We start from the raw sequence: 7,500 nt of genomic DNA on the forward strand, positions 1-7,500 counted from the left end.
TGGACGTTGTCTACGCCCTCAAGCGTCAGGGCCGTACCCTGTACGGATTTGGTGGTTAAATCGCTCCATTATTGAGATGGTGCCAGCTATTCAGCTTGCATTATCATCATTGAATAACATCATCTCCCGGACCTTTTTAAGGTCCACAAACATGAAAAGAAAGAAGGACCATAGACTACTATTATTACTACTACTTTCTCATAACCATGTTCACTATCACTATCTGAGCTAAGAAAAGAAACCATTATTAATTATAACCATCTTTCTCACTTCATCAGGTCTTCTCCAAGTATTATTATTATTATCATTATTATTATTATTATTATTATTATTATTATTATTATTATTATCATTATTATTATTATTATTATTATTATTATTATTATTATTATTATTATTATTATTATTATCATTGACTTATTTCAATGATCACGCCCCTCATCGTTCTCAGTTTCTCATAAAACAAAATATACATTGAGATGAAAAAGACGCTCAACATATCACAATAGGCAACACATCTAATCAACTCTCCACTGTGACACACAGCAGGTACATTAGTAGAAATATAGTATACATATTTATTCTCGGTCACTTGCGTGCCTGACTAAATAATAATAATAATAATAACAAATAACTAACTCGAAAATAAATACACTACTTGCTTATTATTGATATACCAGTATAGTCTACACAACTCTCTAGATGTTTGAACGTGTGGCTCCGAAGAGGAGCCGGATTGATGGTGATATTGGCTGAAGGGGAGGGAGGCCCTTTATTTACTTCTTCTCAGTCTTCTTGGGAAGGAGCACGGCCTGAATGTTGGGCAGCACGCCACCCTGTGCAATGGTGACTCCGGAGAGGAGCTTGTTAAGTTCCTCGTCGTTGCGGATGGCCAGCTGCAGGTGACGTGGGATGATGCGAGTCTTCTTGTTGTCACGGGCGGCATTGCCGGCAAGCTCAAGGACTTCAGCAGCCAGGTACTCCATAACTGCCGCAAGGTACACGGGGGCACCAGCACCCACGCGCTCGGCGTAGTTGCCTTTCCTTAGAAGGCGATGAATCCTGCCGACCGGGAACTGGAGTCCAGCACGACTGGAACGGGACTTTGACTTTCCCTTCACCTTTCCTCCCTTGCCGCGTCCAGACATGATAATGGATGTTGTGGTAGTAGTAGTAGTAGTAGTAGTTGTTGTTGTTGGTGATAAATGAGGAGCGCGAGTACTCTAACCTCGTCGGTAGCTCTGCGAGCAAGTAGTGAATTTTGGGAAAAACGGCTATATATACGCGAGATCAGATCGGCCCAGAGCGCGTCTGGACCAATCAGGACGCTCGCTGAGGTGGCGACTCCTGATCCTGAGTAGGCACGCTAATATATATACCACTTTTCAACTGAGAAAACGCACACTCGTTCTCACAGCAGTACGGCGACACTATGCCTCCCAAAGCATCAGGAAAGGCTGCCAAGAAAGCTGGCAAGGCACAGAAGGCCATTGCCAAGGGCGACAAGAAGAAGAAGCGCAGGAGGAAGGAGAGCTACTCCATCTACATCTACAAGGTGCTCAAGCAAGTCCACCCAGACACTGGCGTGTCCTCCAAGGCCATGTCAATCATGAACTCGTTCGTGAATGACATTTTCGAGCGCATCGCTGCCGAGGCATCCCGCCTGGCACACTATAACAAGCGCTCCACCATCACCAGCCGGGAAATCCAGACCGCTGTCCGTCTTCTTCTGCCTGGTGAACTGGCAAAACACGCTGTTTCTGAAGGCACCAAGGCTGTTACCAAGTATACCTCCTCCAAGTAAACAGGCGGCCAGTATACTGCTGCCAGTATAAAATAATACCCGGCTCCATTGGAGCCACACTTGAAAAGGAAAAAAGATACGATATAGACAAATGCATTATTATTATAATTATTGTTATTATTATTAATATTATTATTATTATTATTTTTATTATTATTATTATTATTATTATTATTATTATTATTATTATTATTATTATCATTATTAATAATATTAATATTGTTGTTTTTATTATGATTATTATTATAATAATTATTGTATCATTATTATTATTATTATTATTATTATTATTATTATTATTATTATTATTATTATTATGCTTATTATTATCGTGATTATTATTCTGTGGAGATAAAGAAAAGATAAAAAAAAAATAGAGATAAAGAAAGATAAAAATTCTCCCAAGTGAAAGAGATATGGCCATGGAAGAGGGAATAATAATAATAATATAAAAAAAAAAAAAGGGGGGAAGGATATTGAGTTGAAAGTCGATACCTGATACTGAAAGATGGAAAATAAATATTTTCTTCCACAAAACCAAACAGATTGTCTATGAAAATTCTTTAATGAAAGAGATGTTTGGCCCTAAAAAGGGCCTAGATATTGCTGTTATGAAGATCATTCGTGGATGACTTCTTAGGCACGCTCGCCACGGATGCGACGAGCCAGTTGGATGTCCTTTGGCATGATAGTCACGCGCTTGGCATGGATGGCGCACAGGTTGGTATCCTCAAACAGACCCACGAGGTAAGCCTCGGAAGCTTCCTGGAGAGCCATGACAGCAGAGGACTGGAAGCGGAGGTCAGTCTTGAAATCCTGAGCAATTTCACGCACCAGGCGCTGGAAAGGCAGTTTCCTGATAAGCAGCTCAGTGCTCTTCTGATAACGGCGGATCTCACGGAGAGCAACGGTTCCAGGCCTGTAACGGTGGGGTTTCTTGACACCTCCAGTGGCTGGAGCAGACTTGCGAGCTGCCTTTGTAGCAAGCTGCTTGCGGGGCGCCTTGCCACCAGTGGACTTGCGAGCCGTTTGCTTGGTACGTGCCATAGTTGTGGTAACAACAACTCACAACGAACACTCAGCTGAGTCTGCCCGCGCTTCCCACAAAATCCCTTTATATATGAATCGGGTGGGCCCGACGACTCCAACCCTGCCTTGTGATTGGTCAGAAACGTCCAGTGAGGCTCATCGCCCACGCAGTCACCGCATGAAAGATGTGATCATTATTGTTAGTCTAATTCATTTTGTTCTTATTCTTATTCTTATTCTTATTCTTTCTTCCCTCATTCATAACAAATCTTGGAAAATATACAGCAGAACTGACATGTCATTTAAAATTCTAAGACAATTAGCAAGAAAGTTGTGATATTCTTATTTTTTTCATTCTTTTTATTCTATTTTTTTCTTATTCTTGTCATAATTAATATTGTTATCTTTATTATTTTCATTTTTTTTTATTATTCTTCCTTATCTTATTCTTATTTATCCTACTTTTAGAGAGATGAGGCTTGTGCGGTCACCCATCCAAGTTCTGCCCGGACCCCCTGCTTAACCTTGCTGATCCCGCCGTCAGCTGATTGGTCAAGAGCGGAGAACAAGGTGTTGGGAGGGCTTATTTCTCTTATTCTTATTCTTTCCTGTATTGTTGTTGCATTGTTGTGCTGAAAATGTTGGAAAATATGCACTAAAATTAACCCTTCATTCATAATTCTACGACAATTAGCAAGAGAGATATATTATTACTTTTTTCCCTTATTTTTGTTCTTTTTATTCTTAATCTTCTTTTTTTTATTATAGTTGTTATTGTTATTTTATTATTTTCGTTTTTCGTTCATTCTCCTCATTCTTATTGCTATTTTTTTCTATTCTCAGAGAGATGAGGCTTTTGTGGTCACCCATCCAAGTTCTTCCCGGACCCCCTGCTTAACTGCGCTGATCCCGCCGTTAGCTAATTGGCCAAGACCGGAGAACTAGGTGTTGGGAGGCCTTCTTTCTATTATTCTTATTCTTTCTTCCCCCATTCATATCGTTGTATTGGAAATGTTGGAAAATATACAAAAGAATTCACCCTTCTATGACAATTAGGAAGAAAGACATGGGATGCTTTCTTTCTTTTTTTTTATATTCCTTTATTGTAATTTTTCTTATTCTTGTTATAATAATTCTTACTGTTATCTTTATTACTTAAAATTTTCGTTCATTCTCCCTATTCTTATTCTTATTTTTTTTATTTATTTATTTTTTTTCAGACAGATGAGGCTTGTGTAGTCACCCATCCAAGTATTGCCCGAAACCCCTGCGTAATCTCGACGATTTCATTTGACAATACCTATTTACTTATTTATTTATTATTATATTTATTAAAAAAAAAAAAGAAGAAAAGAAGATGAAGAATAAGGTATGTAATCGAAATACTCTCTCTATACTGTAGCAATAGTTTAGCTGGATGTACTTGTATTGTGTCAAAAATACTTGCAATATCTGCAATTGTAACCTGCAGTGTCGGCATAATGCATAATTAAGCAATGAAAAGAAAAATTAATAAAAGAATAAATGAAAAAAAGAAAGAAAAAAAGATACAATTAACAATTAAATATATTAGCTACCCCTCTACGTTTCTTTATCACTGCAGAAAAATGGAAACATTTTAACGTAGACTTGTCAAAATTCAACTGAAATTAAGGGTTAAATAAGGATTGTCACCCCTTCCCCAGAGGATATTCATTGTCTTTTAATATATATATATATATATATATATATATATATATATATATATATATATATATATATATATATATATATATATATATATATATATATATATATATATATATATATATATATATATATTCTTTTTATTTAAAGTCTTATTTAGAGAGAGAGAGAGAGAGAGAGAGAGGTAACGTCCTTGAGGATAGCAGCTCGTCTACGCTCCGCTCAGTGATCAGCGTTAGAATGTAATTCCTCATTTCTTTAAAAAAAAAAAAAAAAAAAAAAAAAACAGAAACTTTATTTAGGGGGCTTGCTGGAAACAAACTACAATGGAGGAAAGAACAATATGTCTGCTATATGACCCACCCAGTTAAATTTTCAAGAAGCAAACGCAAGTTGGAAAATACGAGGAAGATAAATTTTCATTTATATACGTTTTATGGTAATTTCTGCCACGCCTTCCTCTATTCATCAAACGTCACTGACACTTATTCCCTTTATTTTTTACTTTACAGAATCTTTTGTAGGGCAAGACTCTAGAGGATATGTGCTTTCATAAATTCTATAATGCTTTGCTTATCATAGAGACATAAAAAAAAAAAATAATAATAATAAAAATAAATAAATTAATTAATTTAAAAAATCAAAATAAATAGATATATAAATTAATTAATCAATCAAATAAATTTCTATGCTTCACCTTTATAGCATTCGTATGAATGTCAAAACAAAACAAAAAATATAAATATAAATAATAATATGAAAAAAAAAAATTACTAAATATATGAAAAATAGCATTACTACTACTACTACTACTACTACTACTACTGCTACTACTACTACTATTTTTTTTTTTTTTTTTATGTAGGAAGGACACTGGCCAAGGGCAACAAAAATGTAATAAAAAAAATGCCCACTGAAATGCCAGTCCCATACAGGGGTCAAAGCAGTGGTCAAAAAATGATGAATAAGTGTCTTGAAACCTCCCTCTTGAAGGAATTCAAGTCATAGGAAGGTGGAAATACGGAAGCAGGCAGGGAGTTCCAGAGTTTACCAGAGAAAGGGATGAATGATTGAGAATACTAGTTAACTCTTGCGTTAGAGAAGTGGACAGAATAGAGGTGAGAGAAAGAAGAAAGTCTTGTGCAGCGAGGCCACGGAAGGAGGGGAGGCATGCAGTTAGCAAGATCAGAAGAGCAGTTAGCATGAAAATAGCGGTAGAAGACAGCTAGATATGCAACATTGCGGCGGTGAGAGAGAAGCTGAAGACAGTCAGTTAGAGGAGAGGAGTTGATGAGACGAAAAGCTTTTGATTCCACCCTGTCTAGAAAAGCAGTATGAGTGGAACCCCCCTCAGACATGTGAAGCATACTCCATACATGGACGGATAAGGCCCTTGTACAGAGTTAGCAGCTGGGGGGGTGAGAAAAACTGGCGGAGACGTCTCAGAACACCTAACTTCATAAAAGCTGTTTTAGCTAGAGATGAGATGTGAAGTTTCCAGTTCAGATTATAAGTAAAGGACAGACCGAGGATGTTCAATGTAGAAGAGGGGGACAGTTGAGTGTCATTGAAGAAGAGGGGATAGTTGTCTGGAAGGTTGTGTCGAGTTGATAGATGGAGGAATTGATTTTTTGAGGCATTGAACAATATCAAGTTTGTTCTGCCCCAATGAGAAATTTTAGAAAGATCAGAAGTCAGGCGTTCTGTGGCTTCCCTGCGTGATATGTTTACCTCCTGAAGGGTTGGACGTCTATGAAAAGACGTGGAAAAGTGCAGGGTGGTATCTTCAGCGTAGGAGTGGATAGGACAAGAAGTTTGGTTTAGAAGATCATTAATGAATAATAAGAAGAGAGTGGGTGACAGGACAGAACCCTGAGGAACACCACTGTTAATTGATTTAGGAGAAGAACAGTGACCGTCTACCACAGCAGCAATAGAACGGTCAAAAAGGAAACTTGAGATGAAGTAAACAGAGAGAAGGATAGAAACCGTAGGAGGGTAGTTTGGAAATCAAAGCTTTGTGCCAGACTCTATCAAAAGCTTTTGATAATTATGTCCAAGGCAACAGCAAAAGTTTCACCAAAATCTCTAAAAGAGGATGACCAAGACTCAGTAAGGAAAGCCAGAAGATCACCAGTAGAGCGGCCTTGACGGAACCCATACTGGCGATCAGATAGAAGGTTGTGGAGTGATAGATGTTTAAGAATCTTCCTGTTGAAGATAGATTCAAAAACTTTAGATAGGCAGGAAATTAAAGCAATAGGATGGTAGTTTGAGGGATTAGAACGGTCACCCTTTTTAGGAACAGGTTGAATGTAAGTAAACTTCCAGCAAGAAGGAAAGGTAGTGTTGACAGACAGAGCTGAAAGAATTTGAATAGGCAAGGTGCAAGCATGGAGGCATTGTTTCGGAGAACAATAGGAGGGACCCCATCCGGTCCATAAGCCTTCCGAGGGTTTAGGCCAGCGAGGGCATGGAAAACATCATTGCGAAGAATTTTAATAGGTGGCATGAAGTTGTCAGAGGGTGGAGGAGAGGGAGGAACAAGCCCAGAATCGTCCAATGTAGAATTTTTAGCAAAGGTTTGAGCAAAGATTTCAGCTTTAGAAATAGATGCGATAGCAGTGGTGCCATCTGGTTGAAATAGAGTAGGGAAAGAAGAAGCAGCAAAGTTATTGGAGATACTTTTTGGCTAGATGCCAGAAATCACGAAGGGAGTTAGAGAGAGAGAGAGAGAGAGAGAGAGAGAGAGAGAGAGAGAGAGAGAGAGAGAGAGAGAGAGAGAGAGAGAATGTGTGTGTGTGTATATGTGTCGGTTGGGTTGTGAAGGATGGGAAAAACCAGCAAGCCTCGGCTCCACTGACTGATCGATACTTGAATGTAATTCAAGTAAGGCGAAGTTAGGTTAGATTAGGTCAGGTCAGGTTAAGTTAGGTTAGGTTAGGTTAATTTAGGTTAGGTTGTTAGTGTTAGTTTAGGGT

Source organism: Scylla paramamosain, unplaced genomic scaffold (assembly GCF_035594125.1).
Source record: "Scylla paramamosain isolate STU-SP2022 unplaced genomic scaffold, ASM3559412v1 Contig100, whole genome shotgun sequence".
Classification (NCBI taxonomy): Eukaryota; Metazoa; Arthropoda; class Malacostraca; order Decapoda; family Portunidae; genus Scylla; species Scylla paramamosain.